This window comes from Magnolia sinica, chromosome 17 (genome assembly GCF_029962835.1).
Source record: "Magnolia sinica isolate HGM2019 chromosome 17, MsV1, whole genome shotgun sequence".
NCBI lineage: Eukaryota > Viridiplantae > Streptophyta > Magnoliopsida > Magnoliales > Magnoliaceae > Magnolia > Magnolia sinica.
Genome location: NC_080589.1, coordinates 53,030,606 through 53,049,060, shown reverse-complemented (window position 1 = coordinate 53,049,060; position 18,455 = coordinate 53,030,606). Strand labels below are relative to the sequence as shown.

Below are 18,455 nucleotides of genomic sequence, written 5' to 3'. Positions count from 1 at the left end.
AAGACAACCTGTATGAGCGAGAATACAAAGTATAGAAGAGGCAGAGAGCTCGGTCCTCGCCGCCTAGACGACCTGTATGAAGAAGAACACAAAGCGTGGAAGAGAAAGTCAGCCCACTCCTTCCATGAGAAAGAACACGAAGCATGGAGATGAGCTTGGTCCATGCTTTTGAACACGACCTCCACGAACAGCTCGAGTCCCGACCGCTGGAAGGGACCTCAACCTCAGTTGTCTCGCCATTGTAACTAGTGGTCAACCTTTGAATACCGACTTGACCTCTACCGAAGATCACGACCGCAATCAACGATTCTATACTCGAACGGCAGGACCCCGATCAACCCGACCTCAATGTCAGCCTCGGTCATCGAAGACCGACCATGGACTTCATGCACCTTGCCTGTGAGGTCGGACTCGATCATCAACCCCTAGCCCATTGGAGGCTGACCACTTGGAGATATTGTCGTTGAGGTAAGGTTTCCTCGGGATCCTCACCAAAGATCTCGGGAGGATAAAGATGACATGTTCGGGAGGAGATTCATTCTATAATACACACCTACTAAGTAGGGAAGTTACCATCTACGTAATTGGCACCAACATGCTATAAATAAGGGCCTTATCTATGGTGAAAGGTACGTACAAAAATTCCTCAGCTCTATTAGACCTAGTGTGCCTATTCTAACTTTGGCATCGGAGGGTCCCCTACAGTAGCCACGACCCCCATTGTGGTGTGGTTTTCAAGTATACGGCGGTCTAGAAGGGACGATCGGATTTCTGCATCAACAAGTCTATTAGCTAGTGTACTCTTATATCTCTCCTCTTGGATTATTAGAAAATGCTAGAAAGCACTTATTTTAAGATTGTCTAGGACTCCATTTGGTGCTACTTTTCGATTTTTTCTTGCTAGCAAGTTAACTTTTCATTTGATTTTCCTTTCTTTAATTTCTTCCAAGGCCCTGGGTGTGGGTTCTCCATCCCTAGCCTAGGGCTTAGGCTCTTTAGCTTTTCTTTTTCTTTCTTCTTTTTTTTTTTTCTGGCCTAGGGTGTGAGTGCTTGTTTCAAGCCCAATATGTGGGCTTTTTTGTTTCCTTTGCTTTTAGGGCTTTGCCCTTTCTTTTTCTTTTTTTTTTTGTTCAATTAGGTCTTAGCCCTTGGTAATAAAAGAGTCTTTTCTTCCCTGCCTTCTAAAAAAAGAAATTTAGACCATCTCTCTCAGATAAATGAACTCATTCTTTTACTTTTCATAATACATTAGTATATATAAGGAAAATGATTTTAATTCCTAGAAGGTTGATTTTTTTATTTGGCTTGAAACCCTCTAGTTAGAAGATAATCATCACCCAAGAAAACATCTTTATTCTTTCAAATACTTTATTACATATAGATTTCGATCACCAACACTAAAATGCTACGTTTTTTTATAAACATTGATTCTACACACTGAATTATGTACATATCATAACAAGAAAAACACCTTCTTTATGCTCGATGATTTTCATACAATAAACACACATAGTAATAATGTTCATGCCACCACATGCCCACAAACTTGGTGATTTTCATCCACCCAACTATACCTTCAGATCCATCAGTTGACGTAATGTAACTGCATGGAATGACTGTAGAGAGAAAGAAGGCCCTCCAATAGATAGCTCCTGAGCCACATATCTCATGGTTGGCCGAGAGTCTGGATCTGGTCGAATGCATGCAAGAGCCATGGATACCACAAATAAGACTTCATGTGCGACATCAGCCATCGGATCTGAGAGACGTTGGTCCAGCATATCTTTTAGCAGTGTATCTTGTCTACTACTTGACGATGACAAAGAGGAGATGAGCTCCCCAGGATGACTTCCCATCATCACTTCAAGTGCCACAACACCAAAGGTATATACATTGCATTTTTCAGTCACCTTCATTGTATATGCAAGCTCTACAAGAAGGAATATAATCAGTCATGCTCTTTTCTCTTTGTTAATTGTCAATAGATAAACTCCTAATCATATATCCTGAGTTTCTTAAGTTAGGTTTCATATCTTGTAAGTTTTTGTGCTTGCTAACCCTAAGGCATCTCAACAAAGATGTGTTTGATACATTTGGGAGGTGAATAAGATGGGCCAGGCTTTCGGATGATCTTGCTAGGAAAGTCGGGATGGTCAACTCACCAGGCATGCCACATATATACATTAAGTGCGTACTGTTGGTTTTTTGTTTTTTTTTTTGTTTTTTTTCTCTCTGAACTATCTATTGTTTTCATGTGGTAGTGGCATGCCCGATAAGCGGACTAGTATAATCATAGTGTCGGGTCATCTGCATGGTTGAGCCAACCTTTATGTATGCCTCAAATGTCCCAAATGCATGAGAAGTTGGCATGTATGAACTAGAGTGTAATGGTGCGCGTATAGGCATCATTGAAGCTACACATTTCATCGGCAAGGATTGGGTGGTAATGGCATTGTTTCACAAAATTAAAATGGATTTAGCATAATTACTTGTATCAATATTCTGAACCGACAAACCAAATCTCTCTCTCTCTCTCTCTCTCTCTAAAAAGATATGGGAAGTAAAGGAAATAACCAACAAACATGTTCCACCAAAGAGTTTCTATGATATTCTGATAAGGTTTTTAGTTTGTAATGGTGGGACCCATAGTTCTAAGATCGAAACTACTGATAAGCCCCAATTTTGGATGGCTCATGCATTAATAATTCTCCTAATTAGAAATACAAACCTTTTTGGTGGCTAGCAGATAGACGATCAAGGGTAAAAAGGAAGCGAACCAATTGTGCATATTCAACAAAGAAAGCCGGTAAATTCAATGGCTAGGATTTTCCAATCTTAGAACTTCTTTTGTTGTGTGGGGCATTTAGTGTGTAAGACATCACATGGATGGCTTGAATTGTAAAGCTGTGAAACCCTTCCAAAAAACGCCTATCTTTTGCACCATAGTCATTTTACCATTGATCGTTTGATACAATTACATATTAGATACTCCTTTTAAAATGTTTGTTGTTTTTTGGGGAAAACTGTTTATCAACTGATGCCCCGTGTCACTATCACACTGACTCCTCGTGAGTCTTGCTGCAGATGGTTTTCATGATCGTGAGGCTCACTGTGATGTTTGAGAGAATCCACCCCGTTCACAAGTTTGACATGTTGTGAGACCCACATGTGGGTTCGATCACACTCGATTTTTGAGCCCGCACCTTAATATTAGATGGCCAAACTAGTGAATGAGTTGGATTTGTCACAAACATCATAAAAGTGGGCCTCACCTAGATTTGATAACAATTAATGCCCTATCACATCTCTCACTCCACGTTAGATTCATTGGGAGATGATTGTTGTGATAATAAGGTCCACTATATATGTTCTTTGATATATATCCTAGCTATCCACCATTTCCCTCATGAATTTAAGGCAAGGCGATACGAAGCTCCAGTGGACCACAGGTTAGGTAAAAGTGCATATTCAATTGAAGATTCTTCAAACAGTCACGGGGCAACAAAAATTTTGGATCAGGGGCAAAATCCAACAGTTAGGGTCAACCCACTAGGAATAACCTTCTAAATATTAGGAAATGCCATTTCAATGGTTTGAATGGCCTAAAAATACAAAATGGACCATTGATAGTTTCAATGATGGTAAGCTACCAAATACTTTTTCTTATAATGGGACTCACCTGTACATTTGATCCACTTGGATTTTGGGCTTACACCCTAATATAAGACGGCAAAGTGGTGGACGGTTTAGATTCGCAACAAGCATCACGAAAGTGTGCTCCACCGAAATTCAATGGAAAGTGACAACCATTGTTGCCTTGTGTCACATCTCACGACTCCTCCTGAGTCTCACTACAAGTGGTTTCTATAATCATAGGGCCACTATGATATTTAAGAGAAATTTATCCTGTTTAGAAGTTTGGCCATGTTATTTTTACTTATCCGCCTAAAGATGAGGGAGATCAAGTGCTCAAGTGAGTCACTGCCACTGTCCAACATTTTGCTGTTGTGAGACCCTCCTGGGCATTGGATGAACCTCAATTTTGAGCCCACACCCTAAAATTAAATGGCAAACAGGTAGGAGGTTGAATTTATCACAAGCATCACGAAAGTGGGTCCTGCCAAGATTTGATTACAACTGATGGTTTGTCACAAAACTGACTCCACCTCAGGGTCCTTACTCTTGCTCGGGTGGTAGACTCTCAGGAGTTTCAACTCCAAGGATTCGAGTACCCATAGGTGGTGAAATTCTGGGCATGGTGATCATGGAGCCCAACATGTTGTTTGAGAAAAATCCAAGCCGTCCACCATTTCCCTCATATGATTTTACAGCTTGGGCTATAAAATGATCCGACTCAAAAGCTCAAGTGGGCCACACGGCATGTAAAAGTGCATATTAAACGTACACCTTTCAAATTGTCACGGGCCATAGAAATATTAGATTATGGACAAAATCAAGTGGTTACATTCAACCCATTGTGAATTACCTTCTGAACAGTTGGAAATGCCATTTTAACAATTTGGATGGACTAAAAGTATTATTAAAAAATAATAATAATAATTGACTATCGATAGTTTCAACTGTTGTAAGCTAGTGACCAATTTTTTCTGTTGTGGGACCCACTCGTGTATTCAATCTACTATATTTTTACTTATGCCCTAAAATAAGATGGTGAAATGGTGGACGGTTTGGATTTGCGACAAACATCATAAAAGTGGGCCCCACAAAGATTTAACAGATCATGATAACCACTGACGCCTTGCCTACGTGTAACATTTTATTGGACTTGAATTGTCGCAACGTAGAACACAACACATTAGTTATGAACGTGTTTGCATGATGGATGGTTGCCGGGATGTGGGCAGCATAACAAATAAAGGTATATATTGAACATATGTCATGGGGCTAAAGAAATTTTAGATCAGGTATAAAAATTCAGTGGTTACATTCAGCCCACTGGGAATAACTTTCTGAACAGTTGGAAATATCGTTTCAACAGTTTGGATGGCTTTAAAAAATGAACCATTAATAATTTCAATGGTAATAAACTACCAACCTATACCTTTTCCTGTGATGGGACCTAATTGTGCATTAGAACTGCTTGATTTTGGGCCCATGGCCTAAAATAAGATGGCGAAAATAGTGGACTTTTTCGTACCTTGCAACTTACCCATGCTTTGGATTTGAGACAAGTATCATTGTGGGGTCCACGGCATAGTTCAATATTAGTATGAAATACATAGGTTATAATCATTGAGTTTGTTTGAAAACAGGGATAAACGATTTTTATTTTTATTTTTTATGAGATAATGACTGGTTGATTAAGCCATCCTTTAGTTGAAGTCATACTAGATGGCTTTAGGACCTTATTTTGAAATAGTATGTTGGTTTTTGGAAAGAGTTTAAAAGCAAGCTCTTTGACAATAGCTGAAAGGATATGCAGGCGTACGTCAAAACCTCTAATTTTTAACTAAATAAATTGAAGGATTGGAATAATATCCCCAGTATGTTTCTTTGCAAGGCCTGTTACAATCGTCGGATTAGAGAAAAGAGAGCAATTTCATATACTATTTTTCTCATATTCCAGTTGCCTTATATTGCCACATTCTTCAACAGTATGCTAATATATTCAGAAACTTTATAATATAAGTGCCAACAAAAGATAAAAAAGCTGAAGAAAAATAAAGACCACAATTACTAATAAAACTTTTAAAGCTTGGAGATCGTACTAGCAACTAACCTGGAGCGATGTATCCACAAGTGCCTGCGAGTGTAGTCCAATTTGAGGAATCGGGTATCAGCAATCGTGCAGTTCCAAAGTCAGAGACACTAGCCTCAAGTTCTGTATTTAACAAAACATTGTTGCTTGATAGGTCTCGATGGACAATCGGCAGGGTACAATTATGGTGCATGTAAGATAAAGCATGTGCCACACCTTTGATAACCTTCACCCTCAAAGTCCAGTCCAACTATGCTGCTCCTTCATCGTTGCTTAGGATGTTTGCCAAGCTTCCCCTTTCCATGTACTTATAGACTAGAAATAAGAATCGAGCATGTGAATAAAAGCCATAAAGTTTCACAATGTTGCGATGGCAGATTTCCGTTAATGCTTTTATCTCATTCCTAAAATTTCTTTGATCAGATTGATTCTCGCCTTCGAGTGGGTGAAGTTTCTTCACAGCTACTACCTGGCCTGCTGGTAGATTTGCTTTGTAAACTTTCCCATACCCTCCAGTTCCAATGCAGTATTTGTCATCAAAATCCTATGTCGCCTCCACAATGTCTTCAAATGTGGTAATCCTATTATAATTCCATGTTGAAAATGTATTTCCTCTGCTCATTTCAAGAACCCCTTTCTCTATTCTTCTTCTTCGTCTTTGATAATAAATGGAAGAAATTATGCCGACAATTGCAAATAAAAGAAACAATACTAAGAAGAGAAGAACAATGAGGATCACAACTTTGTGGCCTTTCCTTCCATCACCATGACTAATTGAAGAGGCGTTGCAAGGTTGTAAACCTTGCACTTTACCACATAAGCCTTTGTTTTTTATGAATGCCTCTGCCGGAGCCTTCTGAAAGGCTTTGCTACTAGGAAGAGGACCTTCCAAAGCATTGTATGAAAAATCAATGGATTGCAAGCTGAACATCTCTTCAAAAGAATGCGGAATGGAGCCTGTCAGCATGTTATGGGAGTGGTTTAACTTTTCCAGCCTAATCAGTTTTGCGAGTTGTGGTGATCTCTCTCCATTGAAGGAGTTATGACTTAGATCTAGTAAGATCTGTAGGTGTTCGAAGTTACCGATCTAAAAAGGAATGCTCCAATTTAAAACATTTTCGCTTAACTTCAGATACAGGAGTTTGGAGCAATCCCCTATTTCAGGTGGTATTGGACCACTTAGGTGATTCATTGACAAGTCAAGAACCTCCAAATTGGATAGTTTTCAAATCGCTTGAGGTACCTGACCAGAAAGCTGATTATCATTGGAAGTCAAGTTGAATAATAAAGTCAGCCTCCCAAATTCCTTTGGAATCTCTCCTATTAGTTGGTTCGAAGAAAGGCCAAGCACTTCTAGCTGCGTCAACTTCCAATCTCTAGAGGAATTCTACCGGTGATCATGTTCCCGGAGAATTTTAGCTTTGCCAAGTTTTGGCAGTCTCCTCAGTTTGGTGAGAGTTCACCAAACAGCATGTTGTTGCTGACGTCCATGTATGTGAGATGTGGGTATACACCAAAGGCTTCTGATACATTTGCAGTGAGTCGATTTCCGTTGAGTAGAAGTCTTGTTAAGCTAGTGCAGTTTCTGAAGCTTCTTGGGATCTCACCACTGAAATGGTTGTTTGGCGCAGTGAATTTTTCAAGAGATCCACCATGACATAACTGAGGTAAGTAGCCAGAAAAGTTGTTGTCACCCACGTAGAGTTTCCAAAGATTTGTCATGTTTGTCATTTCTTGAGGCAAGGAACCAGATAATTCACAGTAAATAAGGGACAAAAACGTAAGCTTGGTCAACTTTCCAAAAGTAGGAGGGATAGAACCTGTTAGATGGTTAATGGACAAGTCAAGCTCCTTGAGATTAACTAGATTCCCTATTTCTGGTGGAATTGAACCAGAAACTTGGGTTTTGTAGAGATACAAAATTGTAAGGTTGCTCAAATTACCGAAAGCAGGAGGCATGGGACCAGTCAGATTGTTACTGTACAATGCTAACTCAATGAGACTCTTTAAATTCCCAAGTTCTAGAGGAATAAAACCTGAGAATTGATTTTCGAACAGATAAAGAACAGTGAGCATGGATAAGTTTCCTAAAGTGGAAGGGATAGAACCTGTTAGAAGGTTAGTGGGCATGTCAAGCTCTCTGAGATTAATCAGATTCCCTACTTAAGGTGGAATTGTACCAGAAACTTGGGTATCGTAGAGATACAAAAAATGCAAGGTTGCTCAAATTACCTAAAGCAAGAGGAATCCGACCAGTCAGATTGTTTTGGAACGACGACAATTCAACCAGAGCTTGTAGATTCCCGATTTGTGAAGGAATGGAGCCAGAGATTTGATTTCGGTCCAAGTACAAGATGGAAAGCTTTGTCAGATTTCCTATAGTGGAAGGGATGGAACCATCTAGATGGTTAATGGACAAGTCAAGCTCATTCAAATTCACAAGATTCCCTATTTCCAGAGGTATTGATCCAATTATTTCATTTGCAGACAGATTCAGGGACGTGAGTTTGTAAAGAGGTTCAAGATGGGCTGGAATGGATCCTATGAGTGTGTTATCGCTGAGATCAAGATGAAGGAGGTTTGGAAATGACGGGAAACTCAAGTTATCAAGCTTACCTTGCAAACCGACACCGGGTAGGCTTATCCTTGTTACACTTCCAAGGATGTTGCATGAGATCCCAGTCCAGTTGCATGGAGAGATTATATATGTTGGTGGTAGAATTAGCAGAAGGAAGAGACCATGAATGGAGAGCTTGTGATGCTGAGAGGCTGGCTTTCCATTTCATGAGAGCCTTTACTTCTGAGAGTGTGGATGATGGTGCTGCTGTTGCAAATGATATTACTTGGAAAGAAATAAAGGCTCACAAAATGAGTAGAAAAGCAAAGGGGAGAGATTTGTGCATGGCCATGGTTGCTGTTGCCTATGGTATGCTACCAACTTACGATGGATGGGTATTTATAAGAGAAGGTTGATGGTAATCAGGTAAAGCAACCATTGTATATGCGTACATTCAAGTCCGAACAACTCTCCAAGGAGTGGTAACGGGGCCTGGTGATTTTTTGCCAGGTGGAGCTGTGTGTAAAAATTAGAAGAAAACACCGAAAAAGAACGACTAAAAGAGAAATGCCATCTAAATTGTGTCAGAATTGGTCGCCGGAAGCGGATTGGCTGGTGTACCACACACCAGCTATATAGCTGGTGTGGATACGTGTCGTCCGAAGACGAGCGCAGACGCTCTTCGAGATCCGGGTTGTACGAACGGTGCAAAGGAGATCAAGGTTACATGAGCCCTCACAAAGATGTATTTATTATATTCATCTATTTTTCGAGATCGTTTTAGGGCATTAGATTAAAAACAAAAACAAAAAATCATATCTAAAGCTCAAATAAACCACACAGAAATAGCAGCGGTATAATGATTTTCAACGCTAAAACTTTATATGGCCCACTATAATATTTATTTTCCATCCAATATCTTCATAAGGTCAAAAATACCTGTATGAAGAGGGAAAATAAAATAAAATTCATGTTGATCCAAAATCTCCGTGACCCATAAAAGAGTTTCAATGGTAGACATTCAATCCCCCACTGCTTTTTGTAGTGTGGACCACTTTATCATTAAATCTGTCTTATTTTTAGCCTCAAGCCTTAAGACTAGCTCGCCAAATAGGTGGACGGTTTGGATATAACACATACTTCATGATGGGATATACAGAAATTGCTGACATCAATACACCAGATATATAGCTGGTGTAGAACACACAACTATACAGCTGGTGTAGGTACGTGTGGTGTGAAGACGAGCGCTGACGCTCCTCGTGCTCCGAGCTGTAAGAAAGGTTCGAAGGAGATCAATGTTACATGGGCCCCACAATGATGTATTTATCATATCCACACCGTTCATATAATCATCGCGATCATTGTAGAGTATTATCCAAAAAGTGAATCATATTCAAAGATCAACTGGACCACACCACAAATATCAACGGAGATGATGATTTTCACAGTTAAAAATTTCATAGGGCCCACCACAACGTTTATTTTCCATGCAATCTTCTCATAAGGTAAAAAAAATACATGGATGAAGGGGGACAAAAAATTTAATATTGATCCAAAATGTCTGTGAACCCCAAAAGGGTTTCAATGGTAGACATTCAATCCCCCATTGCTTTTTTCTGTGTGGTCCACTTGATCATTAGATATGGCTTATTTTTCATCTCAAGCCTCATGACTAGCTCGCAAAATGGATGGATGGTTTGGATATAATATATACCTCATGATAGGATCCACAGAACTTGTTGACGTCAATACGCCAGCTACATATAAAGCTGGCCATCGAGTCGAGGAGGATTAGATTGGGTCCAACTCAACTCGGTCCAAAATTTATTGGCCTCACTCGAACTCGATTCAATCTGGGACTGAGTCCAGGTCATTTAACCCAATCTGATCCGGGCCACTGTTGGCCTAATCCAATCCGAGAAAACCGAGTCGGATCGGATTGAATATGGGTTAGATAGATCACGATTTTATTTTTTATTTTTTGAAAATTTTTAAATAAAAATGGTGGCCCCCGCTCCAAAATAGTCTAAAATAAAGCCTAAAATTATATATATATATATATATATATATATATATATATATATATATATATATATATATATATATGAAACCTACCTTGACCCATGGCTGAAGTAGTAGATAGAGTGAAAGATACCTCATTTCAACACTGTAGTCTCGGTTACTATCCTAGGCGTGGCTAACAGTGAAGTGTGCACTGACAGTAGCTTGTACCAACAAGCTAACAAAAAAAAATAATTCTAACGTTTAATTTACTTCCTTTTAATTTTTATTTAATTTTCTTATTTTATAAATTCAATAATTAAAGAAGGGAAAAGAATAATATCAGCTTGATCGAAAACTTTTGTGGCCCTTAAAAGTTTTTAATGGTGAGTGTTACTCTCTCCACTGTTTTCTGTGGTGGGATCCACTCAAGCTTTGGATCTAATTCATTATTTGGCTCATGCCATAAAATGATCTCTACAAATGGACAGAGAGTGTGGATACAACAATACATCATGTGAGGCCCACATAATTAGGTGACGTCACTTCTGTAGCGCGTCTCACCCCACCTCGGTAGATCCCGGGTCCCACGTAGTCCGCTCACGTTCACGGGTACATCCAGAAGGGCATGTTAAGGAGAAAGAAAGGAAGCGGATTCCAGAAGGGCATGTTAAGGAGAAAAAAAGGAAGCGGATTGCATGTGACCCTGGGCGCGAAACAGTAGGGATTGGACGCCTGGTGTGACAGAAGTTTTGGATCGAGATGATATTTGTGCCTAGAGTTTATCTTATTGGTAATAACCCTATGAACGGTTTCGATGGCATATAAACATGATTGTCAGCTCCGGAAAGGTTTCAACGGTGAACATTTCCATTTCCATTGCTACGTTGGTGTGGCCCACTTGAATTTTGGATTTGACTTATTTTTATAATCATATCTTATTGTGGTCTTTCAAAACAAATCGATGTAGTGGATTTCACGAAAATCTTTGTGGGCCCCACGTAGCCCCGGCCACACTTATATCTCCTTGCCCGCTCACGGGCAATTCGCTTCCCCAAAGAAAACCCGCTTATTTGTAACTTATCGCGTTGAGATTTGCTAATTTTCACACGCGTGTAGATAGGTACACATTCACACGCAGACATATGTGAAAATATGAAACCTTGTGCAATATCTGAACTTTCAATAGCGTTGGAATCAACAGCTGGAAAATCAGATAATTGAACTTTTCAAATGGGCCATGAGGTACAGAGTAAATCAATGGTTAAGTTTTCTTTTCCCAACTGTTCATTTTTTATTTTATTTTTTAAATACAGTAGCTCATCCATTCGTAGAGATCATTTTATGGCATGAGCCAAAGAATGAATTAGATCCAAAGCTTGAGCAGACCCCACCACACAAAACAGTGGAGATCAAGAGTAACGGTCACCTTTCAATCATGCTGATATTAGTATTTTCCCTTCTTTAATGTCTATGTTAACTTATAAACATGTTGGATCTTAAATAAACATCACAGTGGACCTTAGGAAGGTTTTAACAGTGTGTCTCTCTCCCTATTGTTTTTTGTGGTGGGGTCCACTCCAACTTTCGATATGCTCATTCTTTTTCTTATGTCCTAAAATAATCTATAAAAATGGATGGACAGTGTGGATGCAACAAATACATCAAGATGGGCCCATAGAACTTGGTGATGTCACTTCAAGTCTCGCTACTCAACTTGGCCATATTGAATTCGGTCACTCGGCATAAGTGTAATAGAGTCCTTGCTCTTTCAAGCTGGCGCTAAGAGTGCCTTCATCCACACTGTCTGCCTTATTCGACGGTTGATAGCAAGGTTCGCACGTAATGACGTGCAAACTGGTGCGTAGCTTTGTGTGTGTATATCAATATCAAAATGTCTGAGATAAAACACGGATGTGATTAAATCTTACCACAATTCATAATTGCTATATATCACAAAGATGGGAACGTGGGGCTGTAGAAACTAAATAACAGTATATAAATTTAGGTTATTAGATAAGTTATTTCCATTAAACAAGATAGGGAAACATAGATTGCGATGTATTATGGGAGAATTGCAACTCCAACAATTACCGACTTGGAAGAGAAATAGAAAAGAGTGAAAGGATGAGAGTATTTTCCGACTAACCAGTTAGTAAACACAAGTATCTGTCCAGATGTGTCCAATAACAAAGAACAGAATCAGGTCAGCCCCCTCCAGTTGCAATGACATCCTCTTGGTCAACCAAGTACATGCATCATGTGAGAAATTGTGAAGTGAGCCCATTATTCGATAATGCAGATCAATGATTTGTTGTCCAGTTGTGGATGGACTGGTTGTAGAAAATTCCTTGGTACGAGAATTGTGACTTTTCGATTACTGACATACAAATGGACGGTTGATGTGGTCCAAAAAGAAGGTCTAAAGACTGACGGCTACGAGCTTCCAATCTGAGAAATCAAATTGGTTTCTGAAGGAGGGAAAATGAGATAACAAATCTAAATGGGCCTCATTTATCAGGATTTGTAGGGAGCAAATGCAATGAAAACTGCTATGGGGCCCACCGTGATGTGCCTGTGATGTCCAATCCATCCATGATTTGAGCCAGATTAAGGTTGGAAAGTGATGTAGAGCAGGTTGTAGACACATTCATGGTCAAGATGGACCAGAGAAGGCCTGATCGGAGGTGGACGTGATTAAGATCGTCAGAACCTCAAAACAGCTGTATCTCGCAAAGTAGAATGAGTTTTTCGACATATCATATATGATTTTAGGGTAGGAGAAGCTACTTTAGCCAACCAACCCGCTATGCTAAATGATTTTTCTTTTACTAGGCTTTATGTTTTTCAATAGAACAAATGATGGATATAAAAAGATTAAAATTAAAGGCCAAAAATGTCAATTTAATTGATGTGTCTGAAGCTTAATATAATGAACAAATAAACAACCAAGTAAAGAATTTTAAAACGAAAAACAGAAAAAGCAAAAAGAGAGAAGATAAATACTTGCAATATGTAGTGTGGATGAACAATTGAGGTGGATTGGTCAGCAACATGTGACCAGGGTGTGGTCTTCAAAGGACTCGATTGATAGATGATCTAATGACAATGGTAGGTCGTGGATATTTATACTATTCATAAGCATAATGCAGTGATGATACTGAACAGTAGTGATCTAAGTGAACCTAAACTCCAAACATTCTGCAGTATGGCTGGATAGAAGTGGAGGAACTAGAAACTAATATAAGTAATGTTGTGCTGTGTAGGTTGATTGTATTTGGCGTGGCCTAGAGCTCCTCATTGTGTGCTCCTTATATAGCTTCGGGAGCCGATAAAACCCTCGATGGATTTCTTTGTTAGTCTAGGATCCCTGACAATAACAGTGCACAATTATTCTTAGATCATCCCATGGTCAAAGAAATCTCCGCAGGTCAGAAACGTTTTCAAATCTCCTTGCCAGCATGATTAAAGAGATTTATGGATCTTACAAGATCAACTTTACTGGACTTGAATTCCTTAAGGAGTCTTTGGTTTTCATCCGCTCTGAGAGAAACGTGATTCTTGAAACTTCGTAATCATCGCAAGAGAGCACCAATCGTCTTTGGGAAGAAATCCCATTTTGGCAGGATTGTGTGAGACAACCTTGCTGAGCATATCTGGATTTGTGATAAGTTGCATATCACTACACCGAAATCATAATTTTGGAACGGCTACATGTTTTGGTTCAGGTGCGGGCGGTGGTTGTGTCAAATTTAAAACGGTTTTGAACCGTTTCAGAAGAAAAAAGATACTGGACGTAAACGCATGCCCTAAAAAAAATGCATCCATCTCCCCTCCACCCTCTGTCATTTCTCTCTCTCTCTCTCTCTCTCTCTCTCTCTCTCTCTCTCTCAGACCCCTCCGCTCTCGATTCCTCTCTCTCTCCGTGTGTCTGTGCTAGAAGCTATCTTTCCCGTTTCTCCTTCCTCCTATAAAGGTGCGGTCTGCTCTTCGATATTTCATTTTCTCATTTTCAGATTTTCTTCATGGATTTTCTTTTCCTGGAACACTCAGGGCGAGTTTTCTACTTTTCTTTGCTATCTGATGCTATAAGATGTAGTCTAGGGATATGATTTTGATCTTAAAGTAGGATATGCAGATGCAAGGGAAGGGTTGCAACCCATGTCTTAGCAGTAGGCAGAGTGTATTTCAACACTCTCGTCATGGGTTCGACTACCCATATGGTGTGTGTTAAAAAAGGATTTGCGTATGTAAATGCTGGTTTTTCATGTTCTTTTATTCTTTAATTCGTTCTTCTTCTTTTTTTTTTCTGGATTTTTTCTTAAGATATTAGATCTAGGGCTTTGTTGATTTATTTATTATTATTATTTTATTTTTTTTTGCATTTCTGTGATTTTTGGGAAGATCCTGTTCTTACTTGAAATCTGAAAGTAATCTTTGCTATGGATTCGTTTTGTGTGTGTGATTTTTAGGAAGATCCTGCTTGAAATTTGAAAGTGATGTTTGCTATGGATTCATTTTTCTTTGATTCTTTGGCTTTTTTCTTCATCATTTCCAGCGTCTTTTGAAAACTCTCAATCCAGAAATCCGTTGAGAGAGAGATGGCGAACCAGCTAGAGAACCTAGTGCAATCTATAAAATCGAAGGTCCAATCTTTGAAGAAATCGAAGAAGAAGCCGTAGTGAAAATGGACGAGCTTGAGTGTCAAGGTTTTGTATTGCAAAAACCCTATTTCCAAATCCCATTTCTCCGCCATTGGCCATTGCGATTTTTTTTTTTAACATATTGATCTGCTGCTCTACATCTGTGGGCCATCTACTGCTCATGTTGAAGCTGTGGCCCACATCTTCTGTTGTTGATCAAATCACACTGCTGTTGTTCCTGGTGGTCATTAACACTATATCAGATTTGTTTTTCATCTAACCCATTGTTGCTGATCCTGTGGGCCATGTACATTGTTTTAATGAATTCACTGTTTGCTTTATATTCAGACCATGATTTGCATGAGCCATCACATCGGTTGTTGACTGTTGGGGTCCGCACAGTGAATCCACTGTATGCCTTATTACCGGACCATGATTTGCAGGAGCCATCACATCGGTTGTTGATTGTTGGGGTCCGCACAGAAACTACTCGACCAAATGTCCATTTGGGTTTGTTCCAAATCGTTCTTTATTTCTCTATAACAGCTATCTCTAAGCTTGTTAAGATTGTTGGGATCACGATTGCTGCATCGAGAACAAAGGCGAAGGCAACTGTTGTGACTCTTTTGTGTAAGAACTGTAAGAACTCTTGAAGGCAAAATAAGGATCTGAGCTGGAAGTGATAATGCATTTTCTTATGGTTTGAATATTCTGATCATTGGGATTTTTGAGATATGCATACTGCAAGGTGGGGGACCACCTGATGAATGGTCCATGTGATATACGTGTGTGTCTCATTTGCAATTTAGACATAAGTCGGCTTCCACAAACAGTTAGTTTAGCCCATACACTAATGATCTAATTGAAGACTTTGGGAGATTGTAAGGCAATTTTCTTAAAAGGTTAGTAACAGATTTTGTGCTTATTGTCTCATTGTAGGATTCGGCAGCATTTTCTTCATTTGATGAATTTGAGGATAATGTCGTGATTTATGGAGGGAGCATATTATCACCGAGTGAAGGTGGAGATCGGTGATACAGAAATCCAGATAATTCCTTCTACGGATGTTGATTTGCCTAGCAGAAGTGATCTTTTTGATAGATCGGATGCGGTGACAGTGGCTGCTCATCAGTTTGCTACCCTTCGGAAAAGACGCAAAAGGCGCAGGTATGCAGGATCTCTTTCTGCAATTGAGATTTTACAGCTTCTAGTTCGTGTTCAGAAGGTTATGAATTTTTTTTTCCAATTATAGTTCTTTCAAATGCATTGATTTGACCATGACATAGGAAAGTGACTTCAGTTTTGCCTTTCATGCTGCCATTGTTAGATACATTTCATAGCTGCATAGCTTGTTTGAAGGAGTTGTGCTTAAGACCTTGCTTAGAGTTCTTCTACCATTTTAAGTTTAATTATTCAATTCTTGCTACTGTTGTTTAGATACATTTCGTGAAAATATAGCTTGTCTGAGGTTTTTTTTTTCACACCCACCCACCCACGCACAAACCCCACATGGGCACTTGAACATAGTATTTCGGTTTTGAAACACAGAGCATCCACCACTGAGCCATGTATCACTGTTTTAAGTTCACTTATGCCATATTTGCTAGCTTCGTTTAAATACATTTTGTGGCAACATAGCTTGTCTTTTGAACTTTTTTTTTTTTTTTGGCATTTTTGCTACACTCTTTGATACGTATATTGGGACCACTTTGTTGGGGGCCGTTACACAAAACCTTAGGGTCTAACCTCCCAAAAACACCAGAATTATGGGATAATAAAGCAATGAAATAAATCAATGCACAAACCACACGACACGAGATTTTTACGTGGAAAACCCTCAAAGAAGTAAAAACCACTGGACTTTGTCCAGAGCAATAATTCGCTATGAAGTAGAACGTTACAACCGATCACAAGCACACACCGCTTGGATCAAACCTTCTTGACTCACGCAAGAGCGGATGGATAATAAGAGAATAAAAGAAAAATGGAAAGATCTCACCAATCACGAAGACGTAGAAGCGCTGAGACGTCGACTGCGAATTCTCCCTTCCACAAGCTTCCTCTCTCTCTCTCTCTCTCTCTCTCTCTCTCTCTCTCTCTCCTTGGTCGTGAAAAACCCTTAGAATACCCTTCTCAATACCCTAGAAAAGCCCTAGGGACCTCTATTTATAGTTTAGGCAACTTGCTTTCGCACTTCTTTGAAAACCGCCTCAAATTTACTTAGTCCGCATAAAATCCGGAATGGATGTGCATAACCTCGACTAGTTGAGTATAGTCCTTGACTGGTCGAGACTGTTCACTCGACTGGTCGAGTCGGCCCTCAACTGGTCAAGCACTATTCACTGAACTCGCTGGACTTTGAGTCAAGTGACCCTCGACTGGTCGAGCAGCGCGGTGATTCCACTGTTTGTGGCATCCGAACCGCACCACATCTCCTCTGACCTGAGGAGGAAAACCCCATCAAATCTCCCCCTTTCCGACTCAGGAGGAATTCACCATCTAAGAACTTGCGCATGAACACACAGTGGTCCGACTCCGTGCTGTCATACCCATGCTTCAACATAAACGAGTCGAACTTCTTGTACCATTGTTGTGAAGCTTGTTTCAGCCCATACAAGCTCTTCCTCAGCTTACACACTATGTTCTTTGCCCTTGACTTCGATGTACTCGGCCTCTGTCGTCGACAATGCTACGACCTTCTGTAGCTTGCTCTGCCAAGAGACTGCTCCCCTTGCAAATGTGAACATGAACCCCAATGTAGACTTTCTGTAGTCTATGTCACCTGCCATATCTGCATCTGTGTAGCCCTCTAAAACAGATTTTCCGTCACCATAGCATAGGCTCAACCTGGATGAGCCTCTTAGATACCGCAGTATCCACTTCACCATATCATAAGTGTGGTTCTTATGCAAGGATTTCATCTCCTCTTGCATAGCTTTCAACCACTCCCCCTTATGCTCGTCAGCTAGGGCCTCAAAATAATCTTCTGGCTCTTCCCCATCAGTCAACATAATGTACTCATGCGGCGAGTACCTCTTGGACGGCTGTCTGTCCCTATATGACCTCCTCACCTGTGGCTCAACAGGTGGATCAGGTGGGGGCTGCTCCCCCGGTCCATCTTCTGTAGGAACTCCCTCATCCTCTGCACCTTGCTGTACTCCCCCGTCATCAGGCACCACGGGAGGAATAATCGGATCCATGTCCTCTAGCTCACCTGAACTAGGCTGGTTCTTCTCTGGCTTACCAATGTCTTCTATACACTGATCTTCAAAGAAAACCACATCTCTGCTCCTGACAAGCTTCTTCTCGGTCGGATCCCACAATCTGTAACCAAACTTTTCATCACCATACCCCAAGAACACACACTGCCTGATCTTCATATCGAGCTTGGACCTCTCATCCTTTGGTACGTGAACGGATGCCCTGCATCCAAACACCCTGAGATGACTGTACGATGGATCCTGTCCAGTCTACACTTTCTCAGACACTTCTCCATTCAACGGGGCTGATGGAGACCTGTTTATCAAATACA

The 18,455-nt window shown here is 40.1% G+C and overlaps 1 long non-coding RNA gene and 1 pseudogene across 1 annotated transcript in view; both read right to left on the bottom strand.

The window, feature by feature from the left end:
• LOC131230250 (uncharacterized) overlaps positions 1-12,650 on the bottom strand; it is a 52,141-nt gene extending 39,491 nt beyond the window's left edge. Inside the window, exon 1 of the long non-coding RNA XR_009163947.1 lies at positions 12,430-12,650. This is a non-coding gene — a long non-coding RNA (uncharacterized LOC131230250). The remainder of the gene's footprint in view (positions 1-12,429) is intronic.
• LOC131230244 (MDIS1-interacting receptor like kinase 2-like) lies at positions 1,108-8,298 on the bottom strand (annotated as a pseudogene).
• Positions 12,651-18,455: the final 5,805 nt, after the last annotated feature.